At 36.1% G+C, this 20,364-nt stretch overlaps 2 pseudogenes; both read right to left on the bottom strand.

The window, feature by feature from the left end:
• Positions 1 to 6,700: 6,700 nt before the first annotated feature.
• LOC113178394 (putative gustatory receptor clone PTE01 pseudogene) lies at positions 6,701 to 14,787 on the bottom strand (annotated as a pseudogene).
• Positions 14,788 to 19,751: 4,964 nt separating this feature from the next.
• On the bottom strand, positions 19,752 to 20,156 carry LOC113178183 (vesicle transport protein GOT1B pseudogene; annotated as a pseudogene).
• Positions 20,157 to 20,364: the final 208 nt, after the last annotated feature.

The raw sequence follows: 20,364 nt of genomic DNA, 5'->3' as shown, positions 1-20,364 counted from the left end.
AGTGGAAAGATAACTGAAACACTATTCAATATAGTACTTGAACTTTAGCCAGAGCAAATAGGCAAGATAGAGAAATAAAATGGATACAAGTAGGAAAGGGAAAAATCAAACTATACCTCTTTTTAGATGATATGATCTTATATTTACGATATCCTAAAGACTACACTAGAAGACTTTTAGAGCTTATAAACAAATTCAGCAAAATAACAGGATACAAAACCAACATTCAAAAATTTATAGTTTTTCTATACACCAATAACAAATCTGCTGAGAAAGAAATCAGCAAAATGATTCTATTTGCAATGATTTCAAAAAAAATAAAATAAAATACATAAGAATAAATCGAATCAAAGAAGTGAAAAGACCTGTACTGTGAAAATTACATAACACTGAAGAAAGAGATTAAAGAAGACACTAGATGATGGTAAGTCCTCCCATGTTCATGGTTAGGTAGAATTAATATTGTTAAAATTGCCATATTAACCAAAAGTGATCTACAGATTCAATATAATCTCCATAAAAATACAAATGACATTTTCACAGAACTAGAAAAAACAATCCTAAAATTTATATGGAAATACAGAAAGATCCCAAATAGCCAGGGTAATGCTGAGCAAAAAGAGCAATGCTAAAAGCATCACAATATTTGATTTCAAAATACACATAGCAACAAAAACTGCATGGTACTGGCATAAAAATAGACACATAAATCAATGGAATAGAATAGTGGACCCAGAGACAAACCCCTAACAATATAGACATCTGATCCTTGACAATGGCACCAAAAACATACCTTGAAGAAGACAGACTCTTCAACAAGATGCTGGGAAAACTGGATATACATATGTAGAAGAATGAAACTTGAATCCCTCTCTCTCAAGCTATATAAAAAGTTAACTCAGAATTAATAAAAGTCCTAACTATGGACCCAAAGTGCAAATGTTAGAAAAAAGAAAGTCAGGGTAAATGTCAAGACATTGGCATAAGCAATGAGTTCCTGATAATTTAGAAAATAATAAGAAAAATCAACAAATGGAACTGTTTCAAATTAAAAAGTTTCTACATAGTAAAGGAACCAATAGAGTGAAGAGATAGCCTATAGAATGGGAGAAACATTTTATGGGCTACTCTTTCAAAAGGGATTAACATACATATTATATAAAGAACTCAAAAAACTTAATATCAAAAACAGAAACAACCCAACAAATTATTTGGCAAATGAAATGTACACATACTTATCAATGGAAAAAGTATGTATAGCCAAAATTACATGAAAAAAATGTTCAACACCTTTAGCCATGAGGGAAATATAAATTACAACTACACTAAGATTTCATCTCATCCCAGTCAGAATAGTTATCACCAAAAATACCAAAAAAAATGCTGACTAGTACATGAGGATAAAAGTAACCATTATACACAGTTTTGGGAATGTAAATTAGTTCATCTACTATGGAAATCAGTATGGAATTTCCTCAAAAAACTAAAAATAGAAATACCATGCAATCCATCTGTAAGATTTGGGGCATATAACCAAAGAAATTAAAGTCAGCATACTATAAAGACTCCTACATACCCATATATATCAAGACACAACTCATAATATCCAATTTATAGGATGAGCCTAAGGGCCTATCATCAGATGACTGGATTAAGAAAATGTGGCATATATACAGAATAAAGCATTACTCAGCCATAAAAAAGAATAAAATCATGTTTTTTCAGTAAAATGGATGAAAATGTAGATCATAATGTTAAGTGAAATAAGCCAGACTCAGAAAGGCAAGGGGTACATGTTTTCCCTCGTATGTGGAACAAAGGGTGGATCATTAGAGAAAGTAACAGAGTGATCATTAGAGAAAAGGGAGAGGGAGGAGTGTAAGGGAGGTTAATGAGGAGGTGGGTATGATCAAACTATGTTATTTGCATAAATAAACCCAAAAAGAATATGTGCATATGCCACAATGTAGCTATTTATTCTACATAATTAAATGTACTAATAAAAAGAGAAAAGAATGTATGCCTAAAAAAGAGAATATATAATTTTTTAAATATTTTGTTTGCTTTCGGTGGACAAAACATCTTTATTTTATTTTTATGTGGTTCTGAGGATCGAAGCCAGTGCCCCATGCATGCCAGTTGAGTGCGCTACCACTTGAGCCACATCCCCAGCCCCTAATATTACTATTAATTCACCTTTCTCTTCCCCAAGTCCAATACAAGTTTCAAGACCAAAAAATGGAAAATATTACTTATTTCTGTGAATAATACACACCTCTTTATTAAAGTTCAAAAATTTAGCAACATTTGTTTCATACCTAATATTTTATACTGTTTTGATAACAGGGTGGGAAATTTGAATTCTGGGCATCTCTGCATGATTACATTCTTCTACACACCTGTCCCCCAAAGGCAACCACTATCATGGAATTGATAGGTAGATTTTCTCGTCAGTGTTTCCATGTCACTATTGATTTATGTATTAATGGGTACAGTAAAAATAATCTACCATATGATTTAGTTGATCTATCTGTTTCACTTCTTTTTTCAAAGGAAAGAAAATAAACCCATAAAAGAAGAAATCATCATACTAAATATAAACCCTCATGCTGATGTTTATTGCAGCACAGCTCTCAATAACTAAGATACAGAATTACCCTAGGTGTCCATTAACAGATGAATAGATAAAGAAAACATGGTACATATATCCATAGTGGAATATTATTCTTCCATAAAAAAGAATAAAATCCAGTCATTTGAAGCAGAGTGGATGGAAAGGAGGACATTATGCTATGTGAAAGAAGCCAGACAGAGAAAGACAAAATACCACATGATCTCCATCTTATGTGGAAGCTTAAAAAAAGTCAACCTGGAATTATAATAGTGATTACTAGACATTGAGAAAATTGAGAGTGTTGGGGTAAGGGTGATTAGAATCGATTAGTTGATTAGTGAATACTGTATGCCTGTAAGGAAATATCATACTGAATCTCATTAATCTATACAATTATTATGCATTAATTAAAATTTGTTTCTTAAAAACTTACCTAAGAAGTACCTAAAGCTCATCTAAGTAGTCTACAGCACAAAATCTATTGCCCTTGAAATATACTAGTTTACATCAACATGTGGTGATGTAAGACATACATCAACTTCAAATGCTTTAACAGGTACATGGCATTACCTGAGGGATAGACACTATTTGTCAGTTTATTAATACAATAATCATTTCAAAATTCTTGTGCCTCTGTTCATATCAAACAAGTGAGAATTTTCAAATACTGTGTGGGTAAAGGAGAGTTGTTTAAATTACAACAGTTGATGCGTGCTCAATTTTATTTCTGATCACCTATACTGTCATAATAAATGATCATTCATTCTCAAATACATCCTTATTGTATACCATAAAAATATTTATAGTTTATATTAATGATCCTTTCATGATAAACCATGAAGAAATTGCATCTTCTATGGGGAATATTACCACATGCTTCCAGTAGAAGAGACAGTGCCCTGGAATGAGAATTAGGACATCCACATTTAAGTCTTATATTATTGACCTGCTACTACACAAAATGTGTGTAAATCTCACCACATCTCTGATCACTGGAAATACGATAACACCCATCTCTACAACATGTGTGGCACATAAGGAAAGGTTGGAGCTTAATTAATATTTGGTCAATATAGATTTTTCTTAAATAAAGCATTCACCTAGGCACAGGGCTACACACCTATAGTCTCAGTCACTTGGGAGGTCTAGGCAGGAGAATCACAAGTTCAAGTCCAGCCTTAGCAACTTGGAAAGACTATGTCTCAAAATATAAAATAAAATAAAAAGGGCTAGGTACTCAGTAGATAGTGCCTCTGGGTTCAATACTTGGTACCTCAAAAGCAAATAGATAGATAGATAGATAGATAGATAGATAGATAGATAGATAGATAGATTTCAGGGAAAGGAGGGAGGATGGGAAAAGAGAGGAATGGTGGAATTAAACTGATGAAACTATGCTATGTACATATAGGAATGTTCTACAGTGAAGTTTATCTTTATGTATATCTATAAAATACTAACTTAAAAAAGAAACTATAAATAAATACAAGAAAGATCAGTAGAGTAGAGAAGGGGAATGGGTGAGGTAGGAGGAAAGAAAAAGGGAAGTAATGGGGACTGAAGTAGAGCACATTATAATCCATGCTTATATGATTTTGTCAAAATGAACTCCAATATTACATATATATCTAATACACTAATAAAATAAAATAAAAATCAAGCAGTCATTATGAAAAGATCAAGTTTATTGATTAATACAATTGTCAAAAGGAACTGGAGCAACTAAACAGACACTTCACAGAAGAAATACAATCAATAAAAATATGGAAAATGTTCAACATCTCTAGCAATTAGAGAAATGCAAATCAAAACTACATTGAGATTCCATTTCACTCCAGTCAGAATGGCAATCATCAGGAATACAAGAAACAATAAATGTTGGCAAGGATGTGGGGAAAAAAGGTACACTTCCACATTGTTGGTGGGACTGAAAATTGGTCCACCACTCTGGAAAGCAGTATGGAGATTCCTCAGAAAACTTGCAATGGAACCACCATTTGACCCAACTATCCCACTCCTCAGTTTATACCCAAAGGACTTAAAATCAGCATACTACAGTAATGCAGCCACATCAACATTTGTAGCAGCGCCATCTACAATAGCTAAACTATGAATCAACCTAGATGCCCTTCAACAGATGAATGGATAAATAAAATGTGGTATATATACACAATGGAATATTACTCTGCCTTAAGGAAGAATGGAATTATGGCATTTGCGGGTAAATGGATGGAACTGGAGAATATCATGGTAAGCAAAATAAGCCAATCCCAAAGAACCAAAGGCTGAATGTTTTCTCTGATATACAAATGCTAATTCACAATAAGGTGCAGGGGCACAATAGTGGTATTTTGGACTAAACAAAGGGAAATGAAGGGAGGGGAGGGGACATGGGGGGTAGTAATGATAGTTGAATGAATTGGACATTATTACCCTCGGTGCATATATGATTACATGACCTGTGTAACTCCATATCATGTACAACCAGACAAATTAGAAGTTATACTCCATTTAAGTATGATGTATCAAAATTCTACTGTTATGTATAACTAATTAGAACAAATAAATTTAAAAATATATAAAATAAATAGGCTTAAAGCACACACACAAAAAGGAACTGGAGCCAGAATTATGAGAAACTCTAAAATGTCTCTCAGTTCTAGAAATAAAATGTACCTGACACCTTCACCCCTTCACTTTCTGCTTGATTTTTTTATATCACATGAAGATTTCTGCAATGGTTCTTGAATAACTGAATGTTACCAATACAATTAAGTGGGATCACAGGCACTGTATCTCAAATTCTATGGGATATTCCTGAAAGAGAGGAAAGTATAGAACATCAGGAAAGTGCTCAGTGCACAGAAGCCACAGTGATTATGGCTACTGTTTGAAACAAGGAAGGGTATATTCAATGTTTAACAGAGATTTTTATGTTTGATGCCTTCTCTGTGGCAAGTGAAGTGTCAGTTCTTGGAAATCAGAAATGAAAGAACTAGTGTGGAAGGAAAGAAACAGTTTGAATGAGATTTCTGGGACTCCATGACAACCACAACATCAATGTTGCAGTCCTCTCAGTTGAAATTTTATGTATTTGTATCCTGCCACCTGACCACACAAACTGCCATTTTTGTCCTGATGATGATTAATAAACAATCTGCCCCTGGCTATCTCCTCTATGCATTCTCTCTCTCAGCACTTATTGAATTATCAGTGTCTCTGTGTTTCAAGGACTGCAGGTATCATGTCCCTTGGCTGTATAATGCCCAATGAAGGTTCAGGCTCCATCCACAGGGTTGATATTATCAAAAGACTTTCATAATGCAGACAACTAAGAGAGGAGAAGGCACAGGCATGGAATTCATGGGACTGGAGCCATCAGACCAAAAGTCCCAAAGCATAGACTCATTATTGAATATTATATACCCCTAGAGGCTCAATGCACAGAGTTCATATTTACCAAGTTTGGCCTAATTTATCCTAATAATTAAGGACTTGCTAATATTAGTGAAGGAAGAAGAAGAAGAAGAAAAGAAGAAGAAGAAGAAGAAGAAGAAGAAGAAGAAGAAGAAGAGGAGGAGGAGGAGGAGGAGGAGGAGGAGGAGGAGGAGGAGGAGGAGGAGGAGAGAATCAATGACCATGAAATAATTTGGACTCCTCTACTAATGAGTAAGCTCATGCATAATATTTATTCATTTCTTTCACTTCTTTTTTTTCAAATAGCAGTGTGCCTTTTATTGTCATTGTTTGTAACTGTCAAATATACAGAACAAAAAATTGACCATTTTAACCACTGTTAACTATCCAGTTCAGTGGCATGAATTACACTTTTGTGGTTGTGCAACCATCACTATCATCCATCTCCAGAAATTTCTCATCTTCACAAGCTGAAAATGTACCATTTTAAAATCTCCCCTTCCTGTTTCCCACCAATTATAGCAACTACTATTCTATTATGAAATGTAATAATTAGTCATTAAACTATAAAAATTTATATATCCAAGGAGGTAGAATCTACAGATCTAAATATTTGGCTTTGTTGCATTTTCCAAATAAGATTCCAAATGGATGTCAGAGGTCCTGAGGTTAGACTGATCTGCTGTGTATCTTCCTCAGTGAGCTTTTAATGTCCCTGTTCCTCAGGCTGTAGATGAAGAAATTCAGCATAGGGCTGACCACAGTGTACATCATTGAGGCCACTGTGTTGTTTTGGGGAGACTGTGACACAGGTGATCCAAGGTACACTACAATGTCTGTCCCATAAAATAAGCTACTGAGAGCCACAGCCTAGTTAGAATGGCCCCTGGCATTTTGCCAATAGTGTTGGTTGAGAGGCAAGCCATTAAGATGATGACTTTTGAGTTCATGCGGAGTTCCTTTTGAGTTCCAGTTGAGCTCTCGCAGGGATTCCTGAAGAGTTCGCATTGGTTGGGGAAGTGCTGAGGAGGGATTTCCGGTTGGTGTTTCCTGGAGGAGCCACATGGATGTCGTTCGGGAGAGTTCCCAGGAGTGTGTGTGGAGTGTGCTGGTGGAGTTCAGAAATAAAGTTTGTTCTTGCTTCAGTGGCTCATGATTTGTGCCCAGCCAGACTGCGGCATTTGGCGGCCCATACGGGGAACGCTTAAAGCTCAGAGGTATGTGAAATTGCTCGCCCCTAAGGGAAGGCGAGAGAATGAGTGAACATTTTTTTAAAAAATGTGTTCTTGTTTTGATTTGTTTTGTTTTTGTTTCAAGCTGCCTATCCCTAGAACTTTCTCAGGCAAACTGGAAAAAATGGTTGGCTCAAGGTTTGAAGTTTTTGCCCCTGAGGAAGAGATAGAAATAGACCACAAATGCACATGTCAAGAAAATAGAAAAATTGATACAATGATTTTTTGTTCCATTTTTGTTTCATTCTGATTCAGTTTTGTTTTGTGTTATCTTGTTGGGTTGCATTATTTTATAGTACATTAGTAAAAAACAAACTGAAAGAGTGTTAAGTAAATTGTTAGAGGTTCAGACCATGGAGAAAGACATTTTAGATCAAGCAAAAAAGAAGGTCTCTCGAGCTAGTCAGATAGAGGAAGAAAATTTAAAGGAAAAGGGGCTATTAGGAAAAAAGCTACAACAGGAGGCTGCTACTAACACTGTTCTATCACCAGAGGGTGTAATTCAACCAACAGCTCCACCTATGGAGACAGCTGAGTGGTTCTCAACCCCCGTAGTTGATAGAGGGATCCTGAGACAGGACCTCAAAGATTAGCATGCCCTGTACTTGAGCAGGCAGGAGGGCATTAAATTCACCATGCTCTAGATTTCAAAACAGTGAAGCAGTTAAAGGAGGCTGTAACAACCTATGGTCCCCAAGCACCCTTCACTGTAAGCATGGTCGAATCCATTACCAATTTGGACATGACACCAGCAGACTGAGATAGCATGTGTAAATCTGTGCTAAATGGAGGACAATATTTGTTATGGAAGGTTGCCAATGAGGAATTTTGCATGGAGACAGCTAGACGAAATGCAGCATCTGGTTACACTCAAAGAAATCTAGATATGTTGTTAGGAAAAGGACCTTATGAAGGTCAACAGCAAGAAACTGAATATGATCCCGCTATATGTTTACAAATTGCTGCAGGTGCAGTTAGGGCATGGACGACTTTACAAGGACATGGAGATTTACAAGGTCAATTATCTAAGCTAATACTGGGAGCTAATGAACCTTACGCTGAATTTGTAGATAGGCTTATTCAAACAGCTACGAGAGTTTTTGGGGATACAGAACAAGCAATGCCATTAATAAAACACCTGGCTTATGAGCAAGCAAATTGTTGGTGCAGAGAGGTCATTAGACCATGGAAACAAGGAGATTTAAACACATATATTAAATTATGTACAGACATTAATGAACAAGGGCAAGTCTTGGCAGCTGCAGTAAAACAGGCTTTACATGCAAGGCCAAAAACATGCTACAATTGTGAACAAACAGGACATTTTAAAAGGAATTTCCCCATAGGAGGAGGGTTTAACAAAACTAGGTATCAAAGGGGTAGAATACTGGGTATTTGCCCACGATGCCATAGAGGGAGACATTGGGCTAATGAATGCTATTCTCAAACCACCATAGAAGGTACTCCATTATCAAAAAACAGACAAGGACCAGGTGTTCACCCACAATATCATGGAGAAAGGCATTGGGCTCCATTGCCAAACAATGGACAGGGGGGGCCCAATGCTCTGGGGCCCATGGCCACAAATATACGGGGCACTGGAGGAACCCAGAAACACCATGGAGGAACCCAGCAACACCATCATGGTGGTGCCCAAGACACATTATCCATCAGATCTCTCATCAGACGAACCAGAGGGAGTGCAGGGTTGGACATCTGCACCTCCACCAGAGCAGTACTAACTCCAGAGATGGGAGTTCAAATCATTCCCACATGAGTACAAGGACCTATTCCCCAAGGAACAGCAGGCTTATTGTTAGGACGCAGTTCTTCTACTCTAAAAGGACTTATGATAAGTCCTGGGGTAATTGATCCCAATTATGAAGGTGAAATAAAAATTATAGCTAGTTCTCCAAAGGGTATATCAGTAATTTCACCAGGAGATAGAATAGCACAGTTATTAATAATACCCAGCCTACATGATAAATTTTCCAGTAGTACTATAGAATGAGGTTCCAGGGGATTAGGCTCCACAGGTGCAGATTGGGCTATGCTGTCTTTAAATTTAGATTCTCACCCAATGCTAAAACTAAATATTCAAGGACATGAATTTAATGGGCTACTTAATACAGGTGCAGACCTTAGCATCATTTCTCGTCAAGAATGGCCGAAACATTGGCCATTACAACAAGCCACTCAAATGCTTCAAGGCCTAGGAGTGGCGACTAATCCCCATAGAAGTGCAATGGTATTAGATTGGAAGAATCCTGAAGGATATGAAGGAACTATACAGTCATATGTATTGGATCATCTTCCTATAAATTTATGGGGATGAGATGTCTTAGATCAATTAGGTTTGACATAAACAAATAACATCAGTCCAAATGTGCCAACTATTAGGGCTAGACAAGGTTTTAGGAAAGAAAAATGATTAGGAGAACAAGAACAAGGTATAGTAGCACCAATTTAAATTGATCAAGGAATAAATAGACATGGATTGGGTTTTCAGAAGGGGTCACTGAGACAATAAAAATTACTTAGAAATCAGAAATACCAGTATGGGTTCCTCAGTGGCCCATGACTAAAGAAAAGATAAAAGCAGCCCATGACCTCATCAAACAACAATTAGCTAAGGTACATATTCAACCTTCCATATATCCCCATAATACTCCCATTTTTGTCATCAAAAAGAAATCTGAAAAATGGAGATTATTGCAAGATTTAAGAGCCATTAATAATGAGATGGTTATTATGGGACCTGCTCAATCAGGGATTCCCCAATTCTCTGCTTTGCCAAAAACCTGGTATGTTTTAGCTATAGATATGGTTTTTTTTCAATTCCAATTCATCCTGAGGATAGTCCAAGTTTTGCATTTACTATCCCTGCACTGAATCATGAAGGTCCTGATCAGAGATATGAATGGAAAGTACGCCCTCAAGGGGTGGCTAACAGCCCAACTATGTGTCAAATTTATGTTAACAAAGCAATCCAGCCACTTAGAAATCAAAATCCTGAACTACAAATATTTCACTATATGGATGATGTATTGTTGGCACACAAAGATAAAAACAAATTGCTAGATTGTTATGCCACACTTACAAATTTATTAAAAAATTATAATCTAGAGATACTAATAGATAAAGTACAATTAAATTTTCCAATTAATTATTTAGGAGTTCTATTATCCTCAACCATGGTCCACCAAAAATTCAAATACGAGTAGATTAACTCGAATCACTTAATGACTTTCAAAAGTTATTAGGAGACATAAATTGGATAAGGCCTTATCTAGGCATACCAACAGGAGAGTTGGAACCTTTATTTGATATCCCAAATGGTTCATCAGATCCAAATTCACTCCGAATGTTAATGCCTAAAGCAAGAAAGACATTAAAAATCATTGAAACATATATGGAAAATATGCATTTGTATAGAATTGATATAAGTTTGCCTTTATTATTTATCGTAATACCAACAAAAAACATTCCTACAGGAGTATTTTGGCAAGAAGGTCCATTATTGTGGATACATTTATCTTATTCTCCCTATACTATTCTTACTAGGTATCCTGAGGCTGTAAGACAATTGATACTCAAAGGAATAAAAGCAGCAAAGGGAGTGTTTGGGATTTCTCCCAATAAAATTATTACTCCATATACTATGGATCAAATTGATGAGTTAGCTAATGAGTTAAATACTTGGGCAATAATCATGTGTAAATCTAATGTTTCATTTGATAATCACTTACCATCTAATCCTTTGTTGTCTTTTTTGGTCTTTGCATCCTGTTGTTTTTTCCAAAAATGACAAGAAAAACACCTATCATGAATGCTCCAAATATATTCACTGATGGGTCAAATAATGGTACAGCAGCATAGTTACACCTGATCAAACTTTTACATTTTTAGTACCCAAAAAAATCAGCTCAAAATGTAGAGCTTAATGCAATACTACAAGCTTTTGTGATGTTTAAAGATTCTGTACTTAATTTATTTTCTAATAGTAAGTATATAGTTAATGCTACAGTATCCCTTGAAGATACTTGTAGGATTTCTCCTTCCTCTACTGTTTTCTCTTTGTTTTCCACTATATAAAGTCTAATCTGGGACAGAAAAGACCCATTTTTTATAGGACATATCAGGGCACATACAGGATTGCCTGGAGCCCTTAGTTTGGGCAATGATTTAGCAGAAAAAAACTACACATGACATACATATTTTCTCTACACTAGAAGAACATACAAATTTTTATAAAAGCTTCCATGTCAATGCTAATACTTTACAGAAGCATTTTAAAATAACTAAGGAACAAGCTAGACAAATAATAAAACAATGTCAAAATTGTGTGACCTTTTTACCAAAAGTTAATCTTGGAGTCAATCCTAGAGGACTGATACCTAACCATATTTGGCAGATGGACATCACACACTTGCCAGAATTTGGAAAATTAAAATATTTGCATGTTACAGTTGATACTTCTTCTGGATTTTTGATGGGCTCCCTTCATGCTGGAGAAAAAAAACTAGAGATATTATAGCTCATTGCTTACAAAGTTTTGCCACTGTGGATGTTCCAAAACAGTTAAAAACAGATAATGCCCCGGCTATACCTCTACCTCTTTTAAAAAATTTTGCTCATCATTTGACATTACTCACATAACAGGAATTCCAAACAATCCACAGGGACAAGGCATAGTTGAAAGAGCTCATCAAACTATTAAAATGTACTTATTAAAGCAAAAAGAGGGAATTGGGAAGGGGTATATATCCCCCAAAGATAAACTTAAAATAACCCTTTTTACTCTAAACATTTTAAATTTGAATTCATCGGTGCTTAGTGCTACGGAAAGACATATGTATCCAAAAAATGTACATAAGCCTAAGGTACTTTGGAAGGATATTCTAACAGGACAATGGAAAGGTACTGACCCAGTGATTGTGTGGAGTCAGGGTTCTGTTTGTGTGTTTCCACAGGGAGAACAGTAGCCGATTTGGATTCCAGAGAGACTAACCAAAGCAATTTCTACAGACCAAAAAGAAGATGATTTGACTCAAATCCATAACATCGAATATCCAGAACTCCAGCTTGGCGACAGTGATTCTCCCACACCTGGAAGCTAATGAATAATGAACACCATTAAGGCCTATTTCAAATGTAAAAAACCTTGTGGCTTGCTTGTGGGAATACCTTCAGACCCATTATGCATGTTACAGGAAAAAGGATGGGATATCCAAATAAGAGTCAAACCCAGGTGGTAACCAGGATGCTTTTTTCAATATCTATTTTATTATTGCCTTTTCCCACATCACGAAGTTTTATTTTATTTTTTGAGCTCATACAGACCTAGGTTAAGGTGTTTCTGATCAGTTCTATTTTTTGACTGTGGAGTTTTTAAACATTGCAATGGAGATTGCACCTGTGTAAAGCTACAAGGCCTTTACTATTGTCTTATGTGTTGTATGTTATGTGTGCACACTTCTGTTTTGTTTTGTATGTCTGTATGTGCATATGTCCATATATGTGAGGAGCGCTCATGAAAAAATTGATCCAAATATTTTTTTATTCACGTGATTTAAATGGTTTAATTTAAATTGGATACACAGCTCTTGAGGATTGTTTTAACCAAAAAAGAGGTTAACAGATCTGTTTGTTTGCTTTCACCTTTCCTTTTTATTATATTTAATAATTCTGTTCAGGATAATGTAAATTGTTCAGAAAATTATTTTTTTAGTACCTGTTGGAATGTTACATAATTTCTTTTTAGCCTTCATTGCCAGAATTCCTATCTTCCTCTCAATGCTGGTGAAGACAAAGATAAAACCAAACTACAGCTTCTTCAATAGCTATCACAGTAAACTGTATAAACTGATGCATCAATGAATAATAACTCAACAAGTAATGCTCATTCAAGGAGTCGATTTACTTTAGGAAGACATGGACATATTGATGGATTCCTCTGCTTTAAACTGCTTGCAGAACTTGCCTGGACTATGTATCACTTATATGCACTGTGAACTATCTGTTGGTGCAGTGAATTGTGGTAGTGCTGGAATATCTTTGCTGATGGTGTCATCAGTGGTACAATGTTTCCAAAGGAGGCGTCATTTGGCTTGGTGTCATGGCGTTCTGCCTTCTCCTCCCTTCTGCTACTGATGGTCTAAAATTTGGGGGCCAAGAGATGTGAGGCAAAGAACCTCACCCCCCACACTGGCACCAAGGCCACATTTGGTGGCCAACAGAGGTGAGGCAAAGAACCTCACTCCCCCACTGATGCAAAGGCCAAATTTGGGGGCCAACAGAGGTGAAGCAAAGAACCTCACACCCCCACTGGTGCATACTCCTATCCACAAGTATGGCTGTATGCTGGATCGGTAGTCAGTGACAGGTAAGATCCAATTGCAGTGGTACCAACCTAAGACAGGAGGGTGACGCCTTGAGTTCAGCTCATCTGTTGACGGGTAAGGACCATATGTAGTATTGGACAAATTAACAGGCACGGTCCCTAAGCCACATTGCTTGTTGTTTAATTAAACAGAAGAGGGGGAGATGCTGAGAGCCAAAGCAGAGTTGGAATGGACCCTGGCATTTTGCCAATAGTATTGGTTGAGAGGCGAGCCATTAAGATGATGACTTTTGAGTTCGCACGGAGATCCCGTTGAGTTCTGGTTGAGCTCTCGCAGGGATTCCTGAAGAGTTTGCATTGGTTGGAAAAGTGCCGGAGGAGGGATTTCCGGTTGGTGGTTCCTGGAGGAGCCACGTGAGCGGTGTTTGGTAGAGTTCCCGGGAGTGTGTGTCGAGTGTGCCTGTGGAGTTCAGAAATAAAGTTTGTTCCTGCTTCAGTGGCTCATGATTTATGCCCAGCCAGACTACAGCAATAAGCAAACAACTGACAGATGAGATCCACAGGTGGAGAAGGCTCTGTACTTCCCACCTGTTGATGGGATTCTCATAATAGAAGAAATAATTTTACAGTAAGAGAAGAAAATTCCAGAGATAGGAAGAAAACCAGAAATGGCACCAACAAAATACATGACTATGTTATTTGTGAAAGTGCCAGAACAGGCCAGATTAAGAACTTGAGAAAGATCACAGAAGAAATTGGAAATTTCTACATCCTTGAAGTGGGTAGATCGCAAGGCAATCAAATTATGCAGTTGGGAGTCTAAAAGGCTAAATAAAAAGACACCAAAACTAAGAGAGCACAGAAGCAAGGGTTCATAATGACTGAATAGTGCAGGGGGTGACAGATGGCCACAAACCGATCATAGGCCATCACAGTCAGCAGCATAACATCCATACATCCAAAAATGATCAAAAAAACATATGAGTCAGGCAGCCCACATAGGAGATGACTCTGCTGTGAGTTAGGATGTTCATAATCATCTTTGGGACTGTGGTGGAGACAAAACCGATGTCAGCCAAGGACAGGTTAGAGAGGAAGAAGTACATGGGGGTGTGGAGGTGGGAGTCAGAGCTGACAGCCAGGATAATGAGCAGGTTCCCATGTACTGTGACCAAGTACATGGATAGGAACAGTCAAGGAGAATGGGCTGCAGTCCAAGATAATCCAAGAGGCCCATGAGATGAAATTCTGAGACACGTGTTGGATTTTGTAGTTCTATGTTGTTTGGATAGCTTTTTTAAATGAAAAGTTAGAGAAAATGAAATAAGTATGTCATCTAGTATTGTGTCTATATTTTGGACAAAGCAATATACAATATACAGACCTTATACCTCTCATACAGACCTCACATTTGACCATATATATTTGACCATAAATCCCATATCCTGTTTTTATTTTTTTTTTGGTGTGTGTGTGTGTGTGTGTGTGTGTGTGTGTGATACCAGGGATTAAGCCCAGAGGAGTTTAACCACTGAGTCACTTCCCCAGCTGTTTTGGGGTTTTTTTATATATTTATTTTTATTTTTATTACAGACAGGGACTCACTGAGTTGCTTAGGGCCTCACTAAGTTGCTGAGGCTGGGTTTGAACTCACAATTCTCCTCTTGAGACTCGAGTCACTGGGATTACAGGAGTACGCCATTCCACAAATACTTCATTTTTACATAAAATACAACCAACACTTTTTTAGATTAAAAAAAAAACAATGTTTACAGCAGCACAGTTCACAATAGCTAAGATATGGAGCCAATCTAGGTAACTTTCAACAGATGAATGGATAAAGAAATTACTCAGCCATAAGGAGAAGGACTTCATAAAGTTTGCCAGTAAATGGATAGATCTGGGAACTATCATGTAAGTGAAATAAGCCAATCCCAAAAACCAATGGTCAAATGATTTTGCTGATATGTGGAAGCTAAACCACAATAAAGTCGGGGAGAAGAAGAGAAGTTTAATAGATTAGACAAAGGGGAATGAAGGGAAAGGAGGAGGGAGAGGAATAGGAAAGACAGTGCAATCAATCTAACATAATTTTCCTATGTATACATATGAAAATACCTAAGTGAATCCACCATCATGTATACCCACAAGAATGGGTTCCTAATTAGAATAAGCTATATTTCATCCATCTTTAAATAATTATATCATAATGGATTCTACTGTCATAACTAAAAAGAACCAATAAAAATAAATAAATAAATACATAAATAATAAAATGGAAAACAAAAATACCCTTCCTTCATTGAGAAAAAAACATCATCCTGATTAAAGGTAATTGAAAAACAGTCAATCATAGATTATTTTATTCTAAGACAATGATATGAATTTCCTGGATGCACAATATTTATAAAAACTCTGTGAGAGCTAAGACTATGTTATTGGAATTCAAATAAAGTTGAAAGTTCATAATCACACTTTCATTTGCCAGTTATATTCATGGATTTCCATAATTCTTTCACGTTAACATTTCATTCTTTCACAGAAAGAGGGTTTCATTCAAATACGTAGATCATCTTTTTAAAATCATTTTATAACCCTAAGCTTGGCTTTAGTGGACTTCAAATTTTGATGAATATGCACATAATCATGAAGCATCACTGATCACACACTAGCATACAGTGCATCTGTCAATAATTCAACAATAACGAATTTAAAAAACACTTCTGAAATGTTGTTTTATACAGGGTTATCTATATCAACTCCATACAAATATAAGGAAACATCTTATACATAAGAACACTTTTGCTATTTTCTATTTTTGGCAGGGTTTTTTGTTTTTAGATTTTGCTCTTTGTTTTTTTTTTTGTTGTTGTTGTTATTTGGTTTTGCTTTGTTTATTTGTATTCCTTATTGTCCTGGTAATATCAGTTCTTTTTATCATAAATCCTATTATTTACAAATAAAGAATTTAACACCTCAAGATATGTCTCTATCGGGTTTGAAACTCAGCCTTCTTAACCTAGTTAAAAGAATTTCATGCTAATACTTCCCATGAAGGCAAGATTCATTGACTAGTACCATGAGGGAGAGGCCTACAGGAGCTAGAATTAGTGTAGGAGAAAAACAGAACTTTGAGAATTCCTGGACCCCATCCCAGAACCAAAACATAAACTTAGTCCTCTAAGATGAAACTTTGCATATTGGTATCATTCCAACTGACATGGTTGCCCCAGTGATGAGGAAACAATGATCCTGACAGTTCCTCCTCTTTTTACCATCTCCCACAGAACTTACTGGGCAGTACTGCATTTCTGCTGGGGAATTAGCAAAGAGTATGGATCCAGTGCTCCTCTCCTTCTTAGTGTGTAATGAATCCTCAGGCTCTGTACTCAGGACTTGAAAATGTCTCAAATTTATGATGATGCCAATGAAGACAGTAGACAATGCTGTGGAGCCACTACACTGGAACTGGCAAAGTAAAGGGCTAGAAGCACAGGCTACTTAGTTCAGTTGTGCAACCTTGGAGGCTCAATGCACAAAGTGCCTAATTAGCCAATAGGTCCAGGATAATTCAATCTCTGAGGACTTGTTAATATTAAAGGAAACAGAAAAAGAGAAAAGTAAAAGTACTTGGTCTGACTTCCAAGTTGTTGGATCTTTATGTAAAACTCAGACTACTTTTTCTTCACTATAACAATCAAATATGGGATTTGGTATCTGTCAACTCATTGTATTAATCTGAAAACATATGGAGAATTAGATAGATTTCTTGTTCCAAGAATCTCACACTATTTTCATTCCTATATGTCTCTAAAGAGAACTTCATATTTCAATTTACTTTTCCCTTTGCTTGGTTTGGTACTTTACGTACTGAAGATATATGGGATTTTTACTATTCCAACTGAATCTTGATTCTTTTTTCTCTAATGAAATTACATTGATACATTATAAAACCACTGATGTTTGCATAAGTTTTTGATAATATACTGTAATTAAATACTCCAGGAGCAGGGCTTGGGCTGTAGTTCAGTGGCAGAGTGCTTGCCTAGCATGTGTTTGATCTTTAGCACCACATAAAACAAATAAAGATACCTGTCCATCTAGAACTACAAAAAAATTTAATAAAATTAAATAAATAAACAAATACTCCAGGAGCAGCAGGAGAAAATTATATTTTAATATTAATTTCTCTTTTTAACCAATATATAATTATTGTACATATTTAAAATGCCATGTAATATTTGGACTCAGGTATACATTATGTAATGTCAAATCATAGTGAACATATCTCTTCAAACATCTGTCATTTCTTTATGGTGAAAACATTTAAAATTCTTTCCTGTAGCTTTAAAAAATTACAGTATATATTTTATTTGCTACTCTCAAACTAGAAAACTCTGTAATTAATTCTTTCCCATCACTCCCTCCTAATCTTCAAGGCCTCTGATAACTATCATGCTAACTATCAACTTCTGAGACCACCTTTCTGAATGATATCAGGGGGTGCTTGTCTTCAGAGTCTGGCTTATTTAATGTCTTCCCCTTCCATCCATTTTGTCTCAAATGGTAGAATGGCATCCTTTTATGGCTGAATAATATTCATTGTGTGTATGTCCAACATTTTCTGTATCCATCCATTCATCCATTGATGGACAGTTAGGTTATTTCCATTCCTTGGCTATTATGAATTGTGCTTCAGTAACAATGGGAATTCAGATGTCTCTTCAACAGATGTATTTCATTTCCTTTGGGTACATACACAGCAAATGGATTGCAGAATAATATGGTGGTTCTGTTTTTAATTTTTTTAGGAAAACTTCTTGTGTTTTCCACAGTAGAAAGCCTGATGTTTTTCTTTCTATTCCCAGTTCTTCCATGTTCTCATTGCTGAAAGGGAGTCATTAGGTTCATGCCATACATCATGGAAGTCACACAAGGGCCTAAAAACAAGGAGGTAAGGTCATTGGGAGTATCTTAGCCCCTGCCCACCTCATCTTCTATCAGAACATTGGGCTTGATACAAAGAAAAGTTTAATGCATATCTAATGGATATGGGACAAAGTATGCTGTTTAGCTGTACATTGATAAATTATAAAAGGAATAATTAAATTATTTTGAGGGGATCCCAAATGGCAGATATATATAGATAGATATGAGAGGAAGAAGCTGAGTATATTCAGGCATTTAGAATACCGGTCTGTACAAAATGTATTACTAAACAAAAGTCATTTCATATTAGATGGAGGGATAAAATACTAGGGTTATAGTCAAGGATGAATTTAGAGCACATGACAAATGAAAACAAAAGATAGTTATGTTTGCATAGCAAAATGCTTATTTTCACTTTCCCCTTCCATGATCAGTATCCTTGAACAAAAAAAAAAAAAAAAACACTAAAACTTTTTTCATTCTATATTGGATGTTCACTTGAGAGTTTTCTGACCATATACTTTTATACACTTTGAGACTTTTTTTTCTAGAAAGGAAAGAGTTGATAAATCAACCCTTTATTTTATGAGTTAATACTGGACATACTATTAGTAGAGGAGAATAGATCTCATTATTTATATTTTTTCAGAAGAACCACAAAAGTTTTATTTTAACTCCATGTTTACAAAACATAGTGATTCATACATGAACTGGGTTTTCACTGGGTTTAATACATTAAAATGACATAATCCATCCCTACTCATGCATTACTTTCAGAGATACAGCACAACTGGAAATAGAGTTGTCATCACAGTGGACATTTCTAAAAAGCAAATGCCTATGGGGGCTCCTGAGCCCTCAAAACAATAATAATAGTAGTAAAAACAAAAGTAACCGACACCACAGTTCTCTAAGAATGGTTGTGTTCTGCACATTGTGGAAAGATAATAAAAATAGCCCTCTAGAGTTTCAATATGCTTCATAACATGGATTTCGTCTCCCTTAGTTTGCTTGCTGTCTTCTTAGATCACTTGATTAGAAGCCTGTTTTCATTGCTTCTGTACTAATTGCTGTTGGTCTTTGTAGGCTACATGTTTTAAGCTTCTATAAAGAACATTACAAATTATTTGATGTAATTTAATTTTGTACTGAATGTTCTTCAAAGAATTTTATAAACAATACAACATTTTAAATGAGTCTTCAAATTCTCCTGTTGTTAAACAATATTGTTGCTTTTTCCAACTTTATCTATAAATGATCTAATTCCAGGTAAATTTAAGAGGGATCCAAGAATTGGCATTCTTCTAATAAAGCCAACAACACAGAAAAGAAGCCCCTGAACAAGTTAAAGAATCCATAAATTTCAAAGATCCTGCCTCTCAAAGGCCAACCAATAAGAACTACAAATACACCACCTAGGAAAAATCCTGTAGCTTTCATTTTATGTTTTTGGAAGAAGAATCTGAATGTGCTTTCTAAACTGATTATAAAAGCCTAGCCAGTCACAAACAAAACATTTCCAATAGCCAGTAGTACTTTGTCAAAAAAGAGAATCATTCCAAACAACAGGAAAAACTGTTAATCCCATTTCAATTTTCTGGGTGTCTGTTAAGGAGATCATGGTTGTAGTGGTGAGGGCAGTGGAGGCAGCACGTCAAAATGCCCAGTGTGGAAAGTTGAGTAGGGAGAAAAGAAGGCAGGACGCATCCCAGGAGAGCTGTCACATCTTCCAGAAACATCCACTGTTCATAATTTTAAACCATACATTTCTCTCAAAAGCTGAGAAATTAGAGAACAGGGCATGGAGACACACACATATAATCCCAGCA

This window comes from Urocitellus parryii, chromosome 3 (assembly GCF_045843805.1).
Source record: "Urocitellus parryii isolate mUroPar1 chromosome 3, mUroPar1.hap1, whole genome shotgun sequence".
Taxonomy (NCBI): Eukaryota; Metazoa; Chordata; class Mammalia; order Rodentia; family Sciuridae; genus Urocitellus; species Urocitellus parryii.
The sequence above is the reverse complement of the archived record's forward strand: the minus strand, read 5'-3'. Positions and strand labels throughout refer to the sequence as shown.